Raw genomic sequence first — 20,382 nt, forward strand, 5'->3', positions numbered from 1 at the left:
AAAAAATGCAATGACATTAGAGTCCTTGAGCAAGCAAATCCATCTTGTACTGAAGAGCATGAGTCTTTTGTCATTGAATAAATTTCAATTGGAGCTTAAGATATTGAATATTCTTATAAAGATAGGCCACTTCTTCATCTAAATTGTAACACCTCAGATTTTAGGGTTAGAAGTTTTGAGATTTGTAGGCAGGGACAGTGGTTAGGTCGAACAATTGTGTTTTTTTCGTGTCTTAGTGTCAGAATAAGCTTGCTAGTTCAGCGGTTATGAGTTACCTTCGGGTCTCGTGTTCGAGTCCTTACAAGTGTTTTAGATTTTTATTTTTTTAATTATTTTTTCTATATATTTATCTTATTTTAGTTAGTGAATTAAAAATTAAAGCACGATCTTTTATTTATCTTATTTTAGTTAGTGAATTAAAAATTAAAACACGTTCTTTTCTCCCTCTCTAGCACGTTTGTTTTTCTTTTTGTCTTTTCTCTCTTCCCCCTTTTGTTTCTCTTGGTGGTTTTGTTTTTTGGGAACCATGGTAGTTTGCTCTTCTTGTTTTCTTTCCGATTTTACATATCATTGCCCTCACATTTCTGTCTAATAGGATTTTGAACCAGGTAAGTGTAGTTTTTCAGCATATTTTTCTATGACATTTAAGTTAAATTAGTTGAGTTTTTAGATTAGTTGTTTGTGGAATTGAGTCTTCAATTAGGTAAGTGGTGATGTCCAATCCATTTGGGGGCTTTGGTTCATGAAATCGGGTGTGTGTTTAGAACTTTTTTTGTTCCTTTATCGAATTGTTACTTAAGTTCTGTAAAATTTGACAAATTCTGTATGTTTCCGAAATTGACTAATCAAAATGTTGTGTTGGTTTTGAGTTGTTGTTGAATCATAGGAAATTTTGCAATTTTTGGTATTTTTTTTAGTTTAAGCAACCGGGGGTCAGTTTGGTGGTGAATTGCATGAATTTCAAGCTATTTCAGTGTGGTTTCTTGACCACATAGGTGCGCACACAGGCGTATGCCACACACGGGCGGTACACACGGCTATGTGCAATTGGGAATTTAGGGTTTTTTGCTAACTTTTGGTGCCACATGGCCAAGTGGCTGCGTTTTGGGGATTTTAATTGATATTCACATGGGCTTTTGTTTTTCTACCTTAGCTACACGGGTGTGTGAGACATCGACACGGCTTTTTCTGCTTTGCATTATATTTTAGCCATTTTAGATAGAGAGTTACACGGGCCGTTCACACGGCCATGTCACTTGGTCAAACGGGCATGTGTCATAGTCACACGACCATGTGCCTCCTCTCACAAGGGCATGTGCATCTTCTACAAAGTTATGTAGACCTTCACATGGCCTAGGCACTTTCACATGGCCAGGGCTCATGGCTGTGTGGCCCTATTTTGCAAATTTTATTTTGTGTCACATTTTGAACCTTTTCGTTTCCTATGTACTCCAACATTCATTGAGGCTTTTGTAAATGTGTAGGTATTCTACTTCCTCTTAGATTCGAGTGTGTGTCCTAACTCATGTATGACTTATACGTGTGTGTATGGTATTGAGTGAATGGATGTGTGCTCTTAAAGGCATTTTTCGAATGCTTATGTGCACTCGAAAATGTTAGGAGAACGTGAAATTGTGCTTACCGCTATGTTGTCGAATACTCCTATGAGCATTGCTTTTGTTAGTCTGAATGTGCTATAAGCTTTTTCTAGTCACTATGTCTGTATACAATAAGTATGTTTGATTTGAGCATGCATTAAATTGGGGTTTTGGTTGCGAAGAGAAGGAAATCGGATTTGATTTTGGCAGTTTTAACTACAATTCATTGTACAGCAGATTACTATACTTACTACACATATGCTAGCTCAGATGCATAGTGTTACTTTAGTGGGGTAGTTCCACGTTGCGTGGTGTGTAGGACTGATAAGCCTTTTATGGTTCTATGTGGTGTACAGGGTGGACAGGCCTTCTGTAGCCCTTATGTGGTGTGTAGGGTGGTCGAAGTGGTGTCTGGTTGATGGAGTGGGTTTTGTTTTTCACTCGTTACATACGATGAGCATCGGAACATATGTCTGATTGTGTGAGCATTGAAACATGGCAATAAGGTCAATGTTATAATTAGTGTGTAAATGAATGCGTGATTTGGTATCCGTTGATTACACTTTCTGTACATTGTCTTACTAATTTGAGTTTTCCTTGGTATGTGATTCTTGTGCATGCATCTTGAATATTCGATGTGTTATTCCGTTCATAGTTGGTTTCTAGTTTTCAGACTCACACTGAGCTCGCATAGCTCACCCACTTAGGTTTTTCTCCCTTTTAGGTACTCTCGTATTATGAATCCGGACTCGGCATACCGGAAGTCTCGGGGTGATGTGTTTTAAGTTAGGCTAATAAAATGATTCTTCAAATACTTAAATTGTGAATTGTTTTAGACTGTAAAAAAATCTATAGGGACTGTGGTACAATTCTATTTTGGGGTTTTCGTAAATTGCTTTTGGATTGAATTCTAGAAATTTGCAGAACTTTATTTTTGATTTTTTTACGTAACTAAAATTTTCTATTTTGAATTCTAAATGGTTAAACGATTTTGTACGAATCAAGAAAATTGTGTTCAAAATGAGATTTCAACAAGTCATTTTGTAAACTTCTTTTAGATCACTTCGGTGATCAATGTAACCTTTAGGATTCGGTCTAAACTTCTAGGTCGGGTATTGGGGTGTTTCATTTAATAGTATCAGAACCAAGTTTGCAAAAACTCAACCTGTGTTTTTACATATCCATGTGCACGCGTGTTTGTTTAAATTTTTTTGATAAATCATACCCCATTATTTTGAAATGATATGTGTTTTCACTGATTTTGAATAAAATGTTTGAGTCCCTGATGCTGGTTCAGGTGGAAATTCAAAACTGTAAGATTAAAACTGGCCTTTTTAGATGTTTATTTCCTTCTCTCTTTTTTTTTTTTGCAAATGTAGATTTTGTAAGAGTAATTTCAAGGTTCAATATGGATTCTAGCGACAAGCTAAACTGTGAGGATTAGTCTAGTGAGACTCTTGAGGAGTTGTCGGAACGTGTGTCTATTCAAAAGTCAAAAATTAATGCGGTTTCACCAACTTCGAGTAGCGAAAACCCAGAGGTTGGTATTGAGGCATTGATGTGGGTAGTGAGAGAGGTACTAGAGAAAGTGGTAGTGGCTAGTTTAGAAAGGAATAAAGAGTTGGTTCAAAGTAGGGGTGTGGATTGTGGGTAGAATAGAGATTGTAGTCCTTCGAGGTTGGAGCCTCCGTCTACGAAGCGTGTAAGGTTGCATTTGAGTGACAGTAAAGGTAATGTCAAGGGTTCTAATAGTGGCGTGGACATTTTAGTTTGCAGGCACTGTAAGAAGCGCCATTCGAGAGATTGTTGGAAAAAGTTAGACGCGTGTCTTAGGTGCGGGTCCGCAGGGCATAAACTTAGGGAGTGTCCTCGACAACATGAAGACAGGTATGGTTGTGTGATATGGTTGAAATATTGTTAACTTTAAATGCAAGTAAATGAATTGACTTTCTGAATAGGACATAGTGTTTGTGTGTGTAATAGGTAAGTAAATTGGTCTAGTTCAGTGGTTAGGTGTTCGGGTATGCTTGTGGGATTTTAAGGTTAAGTTGGGTAAGGTAGTGTTTAGGTTGAGAGTGTGCAGCGGGAGCGGAGAGGTGGATCTAGTATTAGATGACTGTTCTGTTAGTGGAAAACTTTTCAGACGAAATTTCTTTAAGGAGGGGTGAGTTGTAACACCCCGAATTTTGGGGTTAGAAGTTTTGATATTTGTATGTAGGGTTTGTAACACCACTTACCCGTATTCAATCTTGGAATAGGGTGCGAGGCGTTATTGGACTAAAACATAAGTAAACATACAAAACTGGGCCATAAAATTTCTTTCAATTTAAAATTACTCATTCACATGCATATCGTCCCTTATATGGGCCCATGAGGCCCAAAACATACATTGGGAGTGGTTTGGGACTAAATCGAGAACTTTAGAAACTTTTGGGAAACTTAAAAGATTTTCATCATGAAACAGGACCACACGCCTGTGTGGGTTAAGGGACACGCCTGTGTGGCATATCACACACCCGTGCTTCAGGCCGTGTCCATCTTAAAGTGCATTCTATTTATGACAACATCATTAAATTGAGGTCATACGGCCAAGTCACACACCCGTGTGCTTAGGAAGTGTCTTCCACACAGCTGTGACACACGCCCGTGTCTCTTTCCGTGTGGTGGCTATTAGACATTCTGTTTTGCAAAAAATTAAGATACAGGGGACACACGGCTGGATCACACACCCATGGGGGCAGATCCTGTGTCACACACGGCCTAGACACACGTCCGTGTGTCTACCTGTGTGGACAAATTAAAGGCTATTTGCCAAGCCATTTTCCACCCTTATTCACACATACACTCACATCAATTTAGAGGCACAAAACATAACATACTTAGGCAACCAAAACATCCACAATTATGACCAACACATGCCGATACAATATCAACAAGCATTCATCACTAATAACATAACCCATCACATACACACAATCACAAACCATATCTCAAAGACATAGGTACATGCATAATCATATGATCAATATAAGCCATCATTCATGGCTATACACAAATTGGACTATAACCATTATAAGCTAACACATTTGACCACATTAACAATGACATAATTAATCAATAAACCAAGTCCCTATACATGCTATAAACTTAAAATACTTACATTCGCTTATACCCAAATTATAACTTGATAGTGTGATAGCATCTCCGGCAAACTCCAACCCGAGCTATCTAAATTAACCTATAAGAGATAGGAAAGGAAGGGGAGTAAGCAATAAAGCTTAGTAAGTTCATATGTAAATAATAAAAAACTATTAACATTTATTTACTTTATCTATCCATAAGAATACTATTATTACAATTTGCATTAAATCTCAAGGTTACCACTTATTCATTCATAGCGCTTACTCTTTTAACTTATAAACACCATTTACATACCTTGGCATTAGCCTAGCCACCATAGTCTCCCTATTATAACATATCACATTATTTAACAAGTTATTTTCATCCTCTTAATCACATGTACATTATTTATGAGTAATCATAATTTCAACATATAGTTCAACCACCTTTCACTTGTCTCAGCTCGTATCTTACTATATTCTCATAATGACTTTATTTGGAAATTATGCTTGTCTTTCCTTTTCCTCATATCCAATGAAACACAATTTAAATAAATAAACCGTACTATACCACAATTCAATTAGGCTCATAAACCTATCACATGATCATTATCAAATCTTATCATGAATCCATTCATCTTAAGTGTAAATCAATATTCATAAGGTTATTTATATTTCTCAAGCATAACTTACTCGAATACATTCTTACAGAATGTCCATCACACACCGAGCTCATTACTCAAGAGTTGTTGTACATATATGTACCATCTCATAACATATTTATACCTTTTTCATCTCATCATTGATATGCCCATTGAACCACATGGAATACTAAAGGATACTCAGAATTTCTTGCACCTACGTGCCTCAAACATAGCCAAAGCTACCTCATATCTCATAACATATGAAGGCTCATTCTTGAGCTACTCACGGGTCTTCTCACACAAGCTGTCGGTCAAGACGTAGCTACACGGGCTGCTCACACAAGCTACCAGGCATCCGCAAGACATGCCAGACTACCCAGCACTGGTAGGACATACAAGACCAATACTCGGAACCACATAAACATATATCACATATCTCATGAGCTCATAAATCATAGGGTTCCTAATGACATGTCACTCGTATCCTATTCTATTCCTAAGGTTCAAACGAGATTTTTCACACTTGTCGAAACTTGTCAATTGTATCCATAGAATTAATCATTCATTACACACATTAACGAATCATTTAAAATATATTTAAAATAAAAACATAATAATGCATTATTCATATACGAACTTACCTCGATACCAAAACGGCAAAAAGGGACCTAACCGTCAGTTTCTTTTTTCCCCCGTTCTAGGTTTGAACCTCATTTTCTTTGATCTATATTATCATATTTAGTCTATTTATTACACATTATCCAATGTGATCCAAAAATCACATTATGGAAAAATACATTTTTGCCCCTGAAGTTTTACACATTTACATTTTAGTCTCTAGGCTCGTAAAATGAAATCTGTTCAATTTCCTTACTACCCATGCATATTCGAATCATTTTTTGCTTATAGCAACCCACATTTTCCATTAAATCAGATTTTTAACACATATTTCATAGCTTTTACAAATAAGTCCTTTTATGCATTTTCACCGAAAATCACTTAGTAAAAGGTGTTTCTCTATCCATAAATATGCATTTTATACAATTAAACATCAAAATACACACATATTCATCATGGGTCAAAACCATAGACTTTAACCATATCTCAAATTAGTGGTAGAGATAGATAGATCTTGAACGAGGATTTTAAAAACATAAAAATAATTAAAAACGGGGCTAGAACGGACTTAGAATCGAGCTTGGAACCTTGAAAAACCCTAGCCCTGGTTTCTCCATGCAAGTTTCAGCCAAGGGGTTGAAGATGGATAAAAATTGGCTTTTACTTTTGTTTTAAATTCATTTTAATAACTAAATAACCAAAATGCCCTTAATTAAAAACTTTGGAAACATGCCTAACCATGTCCATTTTTGAACACCAACTTAACCAATGGTCTAATTACCATATAAGGACCTCCAATTTAAAATTGCATAACAATTGGACACCTCTAACATGTAGAACTCAACTTTTGCACTTTTTACAATTTAGTGCTTTCGACTAAATTGAGTGCCCAAATGTCAAAATTTTCAAACGAAATTTTCACAAAATCATTCTGTGAAATTTTAGACCATAAAAATATAATAAAAATAAGTTTTTCCTCATCGGATTTGTGGTCCCAAAACCACTGTTCTGACTAGGCCCAAAATCGGGTTGTTACAGGGTCAATGGTTAGGTTGAAGAATTTTGTTTGTTTCTATGTTTTAGTGTCAGAATAAGCCTGCTTTCAGTGGTTATGAGTGTGGTAGGTTACTTTCAGGTCTCGTGTTCGAGTCCTTACGAGTGTTTTAGATATTTATGTCTTTTTAATTATTTTTCTATTTATTTATCTTATTTTAATTAGTGAATTAAAAATTAAAGCATGTTCTTTTCTCCCTCTCTAACACATTTGTTTTTCTTTTTGTCTTCTCCCCGTTCTCCCTTTCATTTTTCTTGGTGGTTTTTTTTGGGAATCGTGGTAGTTTGCTCTTTTTGTTTTCTTTTTGATTTCACATATCATTGCCCTCACATTTCTGTCTAATAGGATTTTGAATTGGGTAAGTGTCACATTTTGGTATGTTTTTCTATGAATTTTAACTTAAATTAGTCAAGTTCTTAGATTAGTTTCTTGTGGAATTGAGTTTTCAATTAGGTAGGTGGTGATGTTAGATCCGTTCGGGGGCTTTCGTTTGCGAAATCAGGTGTGTGTTCGAAAAATCTTTTGTTCCTTTATCAAATTGCTGCTTAAGTTCTATAAAAATCAATAATCTTTGTATGTTTTCGAAATTGACTAATCTAGATGTTGTGTTGGTTTTGAGTTATTTGTTCAATCATAGAAAATTCTACAACTTCTAGTATGTTTTTTTTTAGTTTAAGCAACTGGGGTCAGTTTGGGGGTGAATTACGTGATTTTCAAGCTATTTCAATGTGGTTTTGTGACTACATGGATTGTGTTGTACACAAGCGACACACACAACCGTGTGGAATTGGAAATTTAGGGTTTTGGGAAACTTTTGGAGCCACACGGCCGCGTGTCTGCGTCTTGGAGATTTTAATCGACATTCACATGGGCCTACGTTTTGGACACACGACAATGTCCCTTAACCACATTGGTGTGAGACTTCCATGTAGTCGTATCTGCCTTGCACTATATTTTAGCTATTTTGGGTAGAGAGTTACATAGGCTATTCACAAGGCCATGTCACTCGGTCACATGGCCGTGTGCCTCCTCTCACACGGGCGTGTTCTACTCCACACAAGCATGTACATCTTCCATATGGGCGTGTAAACCTTCACATGGCCTAGGCACTTTCACACAACCAGGGCACACAGACGTGTGGCCATTTTTCACGAATTTTGTTTTGTGTCACGTTTTGAATCGTCTCATTTCGTATGCAGTACAACATTCGTTGAGGCCTATGTAAATGTGTAGGAATTGTACTTCTGCTTAGATTTGAGTGTGTGTCCTAACTAATGTGTGACTTGTGCGTGTGTTTATGGTATTGATTGAATGGATTTGTGCTCTTAAAGGCATTGGTTGAATCTTTATGTGCACTCGGTGATGTTAGGTGAATGTGAAATTGTGCTTAATGCTATGTTGTCGAATACTCCTATGAGCATTGCTTCTGTTAGTCTAGATGTACTATAAGCTTGTTTTATTCACTATGTCTGTATACAATAAGTATGTTTGATTTACGCATACAGTAAATTGTGGTTTTGGTTGCGAAGAGAAGGAAGTCTGCTTTGATTTTGGCAGTTTTAACTGCAATTCATTGTACAACGGTTTACCGCACTGTACTACACATATGCTAGCTCAGCTACATAGTGTTACTTTAGTGGCATAGTTTCACTTTGCTTGGTGTGTAAGATGGATGAGCCTTTTATGGTTCTATGTGGTGTGCAGGGTGGATGGGTCTTTTGTAGCCTTTATGTGGTGTGCAGGGTGGATGAAGTGGTGTCTGGTTGGTGGCGAAGGGTTTTGTTTTTCACTCATTACATACGATAAGCACTTGAACATATTTCTGATTGTGTGAGCATTGTAACATGGCAATATGGTCGATGTTATAATTAGTGTGTAAATAAATGCATGATTTGGTATGCGTTGATTACACTTTCTGTATGCTGTATTACTAATTTGAGTTTTCCTTGGTATGTGATTCGTCTGCGTGTATCTTGAATATTCGATATGTATTCCCTTTAGGTACTCTCATATTCTGAAATTGGACTCGGCATACTGGAGGTCTCTGAATGCTGCGTTTTAAGTCAGGCTAATAAAATGATTCTTCAAATAATTAAATTTTGAACTATTGTAGACTGTAAAAAAAATTATAGGGACTGCGGTATAATTCTATTTTGGGGTTTTCTTAAATTGCTTTTGGACTAAATTCTAGAAACTACGTAACTTTATTCCAGCATTTTTTTGCATAATTGAAATTTTCTGTTTTGAATTCTAAATGGTTAAATGATTTTGTATGAATCAAGCAAATTACGTTCGAAATGAGATTTCGACAAGTCATTTTGTAAACTGCTTTTAGATCACTTCAGTGATCAATGTAACCTTCCAGATTCAGTTTAAACTTCTAGGCTGAGTACTGGGGTGTTTCATAAATGCTCAATAAGTCTAGCTTGTGAAGCATCTAGTACATTGGCTGATATTGAGCCAGTTGCAATTGGGGCAAGAAATATTGCAAGTCCATCATCATCATTATAGATGAATGCATGAATGGGTTAAAACTGGTTCAACTGAAGTCACCCAAGCTGTCAATTTTCACATCTAGAATATCAGTCAACTTGCAACACATTTTTAGATGGGATCCAGGTACTTCTGGGTTAATATATTTGCATTCCAATCAAAGAGCTATCTCTTAGCTTTAAAACATACTTTTGAATCACCTTATTTAGATTTCGAGAGCTCAAGATATGGTCATTTTAGTAAAGATTGTACAAGAAATTTTATTTCTAGATATGATTACTTTGGGAATGACAAGTTTTTGAGTTTGGATAAGCTTTTAAATCATATTAGGTTCAAATTTAGGCCTTATTTTTATTATATATAAGTTCAGCAATTTATTTGTTATGTCTTATATTTTATGTAATTATTTATTCTGGATTTTGAAGTATTTAGGTTAATTTAGCTTAAAGAGTAAGAGTATGACTAAGTCAATTGCTTGTAGACAAAAGAAGGGTTGTTTCATTGTTTTCCAAGTAGTTTAGATCTCTCTCTCTATATATATATATATGACTCTATGTTTTATTTCTATAACCATCTTATATTGTAACCTTGATTATTTTATTCATAAAATTGCTCATAGAAAGTTTGGGAATTATATGATTATTGATCTTATGATAAGGTAAAGTAATATAATTAATGTCATATTTATGCATTTACTTTAATTTAGTCATAATATATTGATTTTAAATTAAATTAGAACCATTGAGTATTCAATACTCAATATACAGTTATATTTGTTTCCTTGTGGAGGTCTCAGACAAGAATTGACATAGATTTGAAGTGGTCAAGCATCCAACTCAACAACTCAACTCGATAATCATCATTACCTATTTTGCATGTGTATACATGGTTGTGTTAAATGGCATGTACCTAGGTTGTTGTTTGTGGCTTGTTGATATGTTAATATTTTGGTAACTTGGTTTATAATTTTCTAGTTGAATTTCATATTTAATTTAGAAGTTAACCATGCTTGTTCTTATATGTTTGAATAACCAATTAGTTAATCATGTTATGATACATTTACAGCTACAAATGATGATATATAATTGCTTTTTGTGTATACAAATTGGGTGTTTTAAATTGATGTAATGTTTAAATATGTTTAGATAGGTTATGACTATGATTGAATACCTATGAAAATTGTGATGATGTATTGGACATTATCTCGATCCATTGGACATATCTCTCAAGCCAAATACTCCTTGTCTCGAGACAACAAAACATCAAAGCTAAAATAAGAAAAAAATGGAAACTTGTCTTGAGACTTAGTATCGAGACATGTTATTTTTCAAAACAAAAATTATCAAAAATAAGTATGGCTTGTCTCGAGACATGAAGATCCCTGCCTTGAGACATAATATTAAAATCTAGAAATGGAATTTAGATTCGATTCCTAACTCTCAAATTGACTTAACATAATCCACATACTTTGATGAACTAAATTATTAGACATTATGAATATATGGGTGTGACTATATTAGATAATTAAATTGATAGAAATTATTAAATACTAAACGATGTGTTTAAGTACTAAGATAGCCTAAGTTGCTCAGCAATGTTATTGCATCTGGTGTCCTAATTGTAGTATTTTCATCTAAGTACACTTGTACTTTATCGAACAGATTGGTTAATAAAATTATTCATGAATTACATTAATACTTTGTATATTATCCTCACATGGTTTTTGCACACAAAGAAAAATGGAAGAAAATGTTACTCACTGGTTGTCTAATGTTTGACTAGTACTAAGCGGTATTACATGGTCGAATCATAATACATAATGATAACTTATATTAGTATACGAACCTAAACATATCCTTAGTCTAATTGGAAATGAGCAAACCAATTGAAACACTAATATGTTATCTATCAAGTCCAATTGGGGAGATACTTTGTCTTGGGCATCAGAGCTGATGACTCCTAAAAGATAGAGACATAGATGTGACTATCTAGACTAATAATACATCATACTAGACCCAAGAAGAATAAATCCGAAATTCATTTATGGATTTATTGACTTGTGACATTCATAGTGTGGCATACCTAAAAGCCTGTGTTTGAATAGATAAGGAACCGAAAGATGGTGATTGGGTGTACGACTTCTACAATACGTAGTATCATTTATAACAATGGAATTCATAGCCAGAGACATGGATAAATGATATCCTAAAATTGGCATTGCATAGTTGATGAAAGTAAATGTGGCCACGAGTCGTTTGTCTTTATGATGAATGACTTGATTACTATTTGATAGTAATTGACTTTTGATGAAGGAAGATGTAATGGTTACCATGAGATAAACTAGGATCATATTGAGAGAATGGATATCATCTTAAAGAGATTAAGGATATCCTATGAGGATAACACACTTATGGCAAGGGCATTAAACAAGCACTAATTGTAGAATGACTTTGTGACTAAATGAGTTTATAATTAATAGCACAAAAAGATGGAACTCAATTATAAATTATTTGATTCTCAATTGCATATGTCCAATCAATCCGTTCGCTAGCTCGTTGGAACCAAAAATGAATTAGATGTTCAATCAAATGAACAAAAATGAAGAGAAATGGTGAAATCGAGAAATAGGAAATAATTGGAAATGATTAAGGTTTTTGATAAGTCGTAATTTATACATATTTGTATCCCCTGCTTAGCATATTTTTGGATGAATTATCATTAGATTTGTGGAATTTGATGCTCCTAATCCTTTAATTTCATGTTTTATACTTAGGTGAGCATAGGAGAGTGAAAAGAGCGAGAAACGGGCCAAAACTAGAGAAAATGGGTCAACATTGGAAATCAACACGGCCTAGACTTCCTCACACAGGCAGTTCACACGCCCGTGTCTATTTAACAGATTGCAACACGGCCTAAGCCACCTCACACGGGCATGTCTCTGTCGAGCCCAAATCTAGTCCTATTAGAAAAAGGCCACTCTTGAGGGTTTTCAAGCACTTTAAAGCCTATATAAACACCCTAGGAGGTTCCCAGAAGAGACACACGGAGTAAGAGTCAAGGAATTACTCGAAGAAAGTTGATTTATCCATCTCAAAAGCCGGATTCTCCTTCAAGACTGAAGATCTCCCTTCAATTTCCTTCAGGGGTTTTTGGGTTTTCTTTATGTTTTGTTATTTTTCTTCTGAGATGTTTCCTTTTACACTTATGAACTAAATGCCCTAAACACCTAAGGGGAATGAAACCTAAGATGGATCTTGTTATTATTTTCTGAATTATATGGTAAATATTTGATTTGATCTTAACTATGTGTTCTTAATTCTTGCTTTAATATTCCAGGATATTGATTCAAGTATTGATGTGCTTATTCAGAGGAGCAAAAGTCCCTGTCTAAGAGTAAATCTAGCATAATTAACCGGAGTTGATTGCACCCCGAGACATAGGGTGACATAAATCTGTCGGATTAGGTCAAACCTAATAAGGGAATCCATAGATCGAGTTAATGCGACACTAAGGGTTTTAATTAGAAAGAGATTTCAATTAATCAACCTAGGGTTAGATGTTGTTAGTCTCGAGAGAGATAATAATATAAATTAGGGATTTCTACGGATCAAGTCAAATGAATAAATCGTCTAATTCAGAGTCAAATAACAAGTGAAGTTGAGGTTGATTTTTCCCTTGGGTATTGTCTAAATCAATCAGTTTTCCCAAAAGTATTTCCCCAATTTACTTTCTGTGCATTCTTAGTTTAGTTAGTTAGTGTAGATAAAACAAATCCCCTTATTTTTAGGCTAGATAATAAAAAAAAAGTTAATACTAGTACTTTTAGTTCTTGTGGGTTCGACATTCCGGTCTTGCTATAAACTATACTACTGTACGATAGGTGCGCTTGCCTTCATTGTGATAATAATGAGTTTTCAAGTACGGTCAATCATAAATATAAAACTTATCATGCACATCAAGTTTTTGGCGCCGTTGCTGGGGAACTAAAATATTAGGAACGCTTAATTTTTATTACTTTAGACATTTATTTTATTGCAATTTAAATTGTATTTTAGTTTTGTTAATTTTACTAATTTTTCTTTTGTTTTCTTCTGGCAGGTTTTTATAGTTTATGACTAGAAGAAACCCATCAGGACCATTACTTTTTGACAGTGAGATTGAAAGCACAGCTCGCAAAAACCGAAGAGAAATAAAGTGAAACCTAAGAAACATAGAGGAAGGACAAGAGGAAGATATCCATAATACAACCGAGGAGATGGCTAAAAATCAGAATAATTAGCTTCCTCCTGTGGTTGCTGCAAATCCAATAAATCAGAATCATGCTCCTCGTACTATGTATGATTATGCTAAACCTACTTTAACAGAAGCCGAATCAAGTATAGTTAGACCTGCTATTGCTGCAAATAATTTTGAACTGAAACCTAACACAATTCAAATGATACAACAGTTTGTTCAGTTATCCAAACACTCATTTGGCAAATTTTCTAGAGTTTTGCGACACTTTTAAGATCAATAGTGTTTCTGACGATGTCATTCGCCTTCGGTTGTTTTCCTTTTCGTTGAGAAACCAAGCTAAACAATGGTTGAACTCTTTACCACGAGGGTCAATCACTACTTGGGAACAAATGACCGAAAAATTTTTACTTAAATATTTTTCGCCGGCTAAAACGACTAAGTTGAGGAATGATATCTCTTCTTTTCTGCAGATGGATCTAAAAACACTCTATGATGCATGGGAGAGATACAAGGATATATTGAGAAGGTGCCCTCAGCATGGGTTACCTTCATGGTTACAGGTTCAAACTTTTTACAACGGTGTGAACCCCTCAACAAGACAACTCATCGACGCAGCCGCCGGTGGAACTTTAAACAACTAAACACCTGAAGAGGCTTATGAATTTATTGAAGAGATGTCACTGAATAACTATCAGTGGCAAGTCATGAGAACAAAGCCAACAAAAGCAGTCGGTATTTTCAACCTCGATGCAGTTAATATGCTATCTAACCAGGTAGAACTTTTAAATAAAAAGATTGACGGTTTATATGGTTCTACTCAGGTACATCTAGTGATGAGGTGTGATGCAAATGGAGGAGGAGTGCACATAGAATATCAATCTTTCAATCCTAGTACCGTGGAGGAACAAGTTCAATATATGGGTAATAATAATTCTAGACCTCAAAATAACCCATACAGTAACACTTATAATGCATGTTGGAGGAACCATCCCAACTTCTCGTGAGATGGCCAAGGAAATCAAAGGCCATAACATCCCCCAGGCTTTCAACAACCACCTTACTAGCAGAAAAAGAAACCGAACCTTGAGGAGATGCTAACGAAATTTATCTGGTGTCTAAAACTCATTTTTAGAATACCGAGACAGCACTTAAGAATCAACAAGCTTCGATTCAAGGGCTCGAAACCCAGATAGGCCAACTCCCTAAACTAGTTTCTGAACGACCATAAGGTAGCTTGCCAAGTAATACTGAATCGAACCCAAGAGAACAACTCAATGTGATTACCGTTCGAGATAAGGAAGGGTTAGTTGAACCTGAACTAGAATCGAGGCAAGGAATTGTAATAAGTATAGGTAAAGGTGAGATAGACCACAATGAGCAAAAACCAATAAGTAGAAAGTATAAACCTCGTGTGCCATACCCCAATGCGACAAGGAAAGACCACACGGACGAGCAATTTGGTAAATTCCTTAAACTATTAAAGAAGTTGCACATTAACTTACCATTTATTGAAGCTCTTTCACAGATGCCAAATGCAGTTAAATTTTTAAAGGAGCTTTTAGCAAATAAACAGAAGTTGGATGAGGCGTCACATGTAGAGTTGAATGCAGTTTGCTTAGCCGTTATACAGAATAAGCTACCCAACAAGTTGAAAGATCCAGGGAGTTTTACGATTCCTTGTTTAATTGGTAGTTTGAACGTAAAAAATGTATTGGCTGATTTAGGGATGAGCATTAATGTTATGCCTTATAAAAGGTTTAAACAGCTAGGTCTTGGGAAACTCAAACAAACTAGGATGAGCATTCAATTGGCTGATAAAACCATTAGATTTCCTAGGGGTATCATTGAAGATGTTCTTGTTAAAATCGATAAATGTATATACCCAGTAGACTTTGTTGTTCTAGATATGGAAAAGGATAGTAACATACCTTTGATTTTAGGACGACCCTTTTTAGCAACTGCTAGAACCATTATTGATGTTGGTACAGGTGAACTCGCACTTTGTGTGGGTGATGAAACAATCACTCTTCAAGCTCGTAATTTGAATAACACATCAGATATTGAAGGTGGTTGTATAAATCATGCAACTAATATTAATCATGTAGTGCAACCTTCTTTATAGGAAACACGTTTGAAGAGCATTCATGAGCCATGTTTAAGTAACAACAAAGGACCAATCTATGAAGAACGAAGAATTCAGGTCGATGAAATAGATGAATGGCAAACACCTGTCAAGGAGAAACCAAAAGCACACAAAAAAATGAAGCGACACCACAATGAACATAGAGATGAAATAAAGCAAATTAAAGTTGGGAACAAAGTATTATTAGATAAAAATGACCCCCGAATTGCTACTTTAGAGCACAATACAGACAGAGAGGCTCCCTTCACGGTAATAAACATCTTCCCACATGGTACAATCAAGGTAACACATACTGTATTCGAAACTTTTAAGGTAAATAATACTCGACTCAGACCTTATTTTGATAAAATTGATAGCAGAAGTGAGGAGTTTCAACTCCTCAATCCACAGTAATCACACAAAATTGAAGTAAGTCTAGCTTAGACTATAAATAATCTCTTCTTGGGAGGCAACCCGAGCACAACAGTGTTGATTTCTTTAAATTTTAGTTTTTAACATCTAAATCACTAACTGAGTCCTTTAACACAGGTTTTCCACATCCACATGGCCAGGCACACGGGCGTGCCTTAGGCCGAGTTCATACCACGAGAGGAGACAAGGCCGTGCGATACGACCGTGTGAAAATAGAGCAAAACTTTTCCCCAACACGGGATTCGATACATTGCCATGGCCGTGCGACACGGCCATGGGCAATCCTGCCAAAACAACACGGGCGTGCGACATACCCGTGTCTATAAGCCGTGGTTGAAACTACCAAAAGAACATGGGCATTCGACATGCCCATGTCTAGAAGCTGTGGTCGATACTATCAAACAAACACGGGCTTGTACATATATACACGGCCGTGGGAGAAGCGAACGACGCAGGACACGGTCGTGCGACATGGCAGTGTGCACCAACACACCCAAATAACACGGGCGTGGGCCAAATTTCAGACGCGCCTAAATTTGAAAATCACGAAACACACGGGCTGAAATAAGGGCACACAGGCGTGCCCCATGACCATGTGCCCTAAAATCTATATAAACCCCCACTATTCATCAAACTTTTCCCTCAATACCTAACCCTAGCCGCTGAAAATCCCTTCTCTCACCACCGACCGGCCACTCTTTTCTCCTTTCTCCTTCCATTTTTTTTCCTCTATCACCTTTCTCCCCTCTTCTCACCCTTACGCACCACACGGTGTCACTGCGCACGCCCGTGGCCAATCCACAAGCACTATTGTATTTGTCCATTCTTTTCTCTCTATTATCTTTTTATTTCTTATTTTATTTGAATCGTTCTAATGATAATCATGCTTATGCTCTTTGTTTTCATTTAGAAATTTTCCATTTTAGTTGATGCATTATGTACATTCATTCATTCTTGTGCTTCCATGAATTACATGCTATCATGCACTCATTCACTAGGTATTTCGTTAGCACTATTTTTGTATTCCTAATGCTAATAATGATTTGATATATCTATTAGGACTTGGTTATTTTTCAGTAGATTTTCCCTTTAGTCAGTAACCCCTATGAAGTATTTTTATTTAGTTTTAACATGCTTGCATATTTTTTATAACTTCGTCTTTTCATTGCAGATACCATGACGAACCCAAAAGGTAAGAAGACTGTCGTCCCCGCCTCAAAGAAGCGAAAAGGAGCAGCATCATCCTCGGGTCCTACTGCCGAGATAAGGCATCAATTCCTCCAATTTCTACCGGAACCACAGGAAGAACTATTTTCGATACTACGGGCCGACCCCTAGGTGTGGAACGTTGCATTGATTAGACCGCTCTAGAGCAGATCCAATTGGCTGATGTACTCCGGGACCTCCTGACTATTGACCCGTGGGGGCTGTTATTCAAAATTATCGAGCCGATGTACCTCGAGCTCACACTCAAACTCTGTTCAACCTTCCACCTTCAAGTCGTTATGACAGAGTTCGATGATCCCGGAACGGTCCAGTTACGTCTCGGTAGTTTAGTCTGCCAGTTGAGTGTACCTAAGTTTAGAGTCGAACAGGGACTATATACAGAGGAATTCATGGATGACGACGACTTCGACAGCCTCCATCGCCACATCCACTACTCTCCTTCGAATTGCTAGAAGGCCCTAGTCCCTGTTTCGGCCACTTATGACCCCAGCCGCTCCAAGGCATCGGCTCTCACCCCATCCCTAAGATATTTACACGCCATCCTAGCCCACACCCTGATAGGGCAGAGAGAGAGCACTGACATCGTCAACAATAATGACGCCTACTTTTTATGGTGCATGGCACATGGGCACGTATTCGACCTTGCTTATTTCATTGCCCTCGCCATTCGCCATCAGATAGAGCGGAACAGAAAGGGATTCATTTCCATAGGCCCTTATGTGACTCGTTTGGCGCTGTACTTCGGTCTTCTCAACACGGCGGTGCAAGCATCCTGCCTCACTCTCCTCGGTCAGATGTCCCCATAGGGCATCTCGAGTATGCTTCATATGAGGATGATCGAGCGACGACGTGGATTTCATCCTCCCCAGTACCGCCTCGTCCAGTTAGCCGAGTAGGAGGACTCAGAGGACATTGATAATACCCCTCCACCTTACGAGGATCCACCCTCTCAGCCACCACCTATTCATCATCCAGTTCATGCGGTGGCTTCACTCTTTGACATCTCTGAGTGCCTCACTCGATTCGAGCAGTAATGTTTTCAGCAATTTGATCACATTGATGCCACTTTACTGCAAATCTGTCAGCACCTTCACATATCATCACCATCTCCACCTCTTGAACCATCTGGCGATGAAGATTTTCGAAGATTTTTATTTTTATTTATTATCTCTATGTTTTTACTTTTATCTTTTTAAAACTACTTTTTATTCTATTTATCTTTGATTTTACTTCATCCTTAGGTTTTATAGTTTATATTGAACAATTTATATTTTCGACCATTTCTTTACGAGTAATCATGCTACTTCATATTCCCTAAAAAGTTATTGATTCTATAGTAGTTATAAAGAGCTCCAAATCTCACTATTACTTTGGAATTTACAACTCCACTGGAAAAGGTCCTCCACAACTGCCATGCCCTGCTCGACCATGACCATAGCTACCACCAGTTATAATATTCTTTTGGCGCAGCACTTGTGGAACCCAACCTCTACCACCACCAGAGTATCCTCCTCCAAGCTCATCCTTGCCTTGGCTGATTACTCTCCATAACTCCAACTCAAGGATTCCATTTAACATTTAGGAAGTTTCACTTCTCTCCCTCTCTCTTTTGATATTATCTTTATATTACTATTATACATCCTTACACATTGAAGGCAATGTACATCTTAAGTGTGGGGGGTTATCTATATCATTATCAGAAAAAATCCCTGAATTTTGTCTTATTCTCATGTGAATCACTCATATCATTATTAGAACAAATTTTGATTAATTTATGATTCTTATTGATATGTCTTGAATTAAAACATAGGCATTTATGCATTGACTATTTAAACTTTAAGGAATTAAGGAATCAAGCATGATAAGTTGATTTTTGAAATTAAAATTTTTAGGTTGTTTCCCCAAGTTTAGGTATTATCTTGAGTTGAAATTCACAGGATTAACATCAAAAAGCCATAATTTTTGTGAGATCTTGAGCCTTTAGAGCATATATTATTTCTTTCATGCTCACTTTTATTGTTGCTATGAGTGCGTCAATATTGATTTGTTATTCTAGAACTTGCTTCGATCATGCATGTCAATACCACACCATTTTATTCGATATGTTGAGATGATAAAAGAATTTAGTTTAACCCACCTACTCCATAAAATTCTACCTTCATAATTAACCCTTAGTGAACCCCGTTTAGCCTAACAGGCCATTCATTGATTTACCCTCAATACTAACCCATAAACCATTATTTTTGAAATCCCCTCATTTAATTTGATCCTTATTTTTGTCGAGATTTGATTTGAATAAATTACTTAGCTATGTTTTATTTTTAGAAAAATTCTATGTTAATTTGATTTGTTCTAAAAATATTTATGTAATGCTTAGATTAGAACGATGTTATCCATGAAGAAAAGCTCAATTAGGAATGTAATTTGTCAGTTGTATTATTTTTCTAGTTAGGTAATTTTTCAATTCAATCTTGGTTCTAACTTTCTCTTTTAACTTGTGACCACACCCCCTAACCAATGCCACGTTACAACCCTCTAAAGACCTTTTGATTGATTTATCATCTCAATATATAGTGGTGGAGATTTGATTTTCACAGAAGACTATGGTAATAACTTTTCATATTGACTAATGACTGCTTAATTTGTTATCCTTAAACACCTCAAGTGATTTGAGTGAATCTTTATTGAGGATGTTGAAGCTCTGTGATATTTTGAATCAAAAGTGATTACTTAGATGAGGGGAGACACCTATGTTTTTGTGAAAAAATGCTCAACTTGGAATGTTTGAATCTTTGATGTTCTTTGAGTTGAATTTTCAATGTATGATTACTTATGGATT

The 20,382-nt window shown here is 36.3% G+C and overlaps 1 non-coding gene across 1 annotated transcript; it reads right to left on the bottom strand.

Moving 5' to 3' along the window:
- Positions 1–14,199: 14,199 nt before the first annotated feature.
- Positions 14,200–14,306, bottom strand: LOC128284687 (small nucleolar RNA R71). Its single transcript, XR_008275110.1, has one exon. It is a non-coding gene; the product is annotated as a small nucleolar RNA R71 (small nucleolar RNA).
- Between the last annotated feature and the right edge of the window lie 6,076 nt (positions 14,307–20,382).

This window comes from Gossypium arboreum, chromosome 11, assembly GCF_025698485.1.
Source record: "Gossypium arboreum isolate Shixiya-1 chromosome 11, ASM2569848v2, whole genome shotgun sequence".
NCBI classification, from domain to species: Eukaryota; Viridiplantae; Streptophyta; class Magnoliopsida; order Malvales; family Malvaceae; genus Gossypium; species Gossypium arboreum.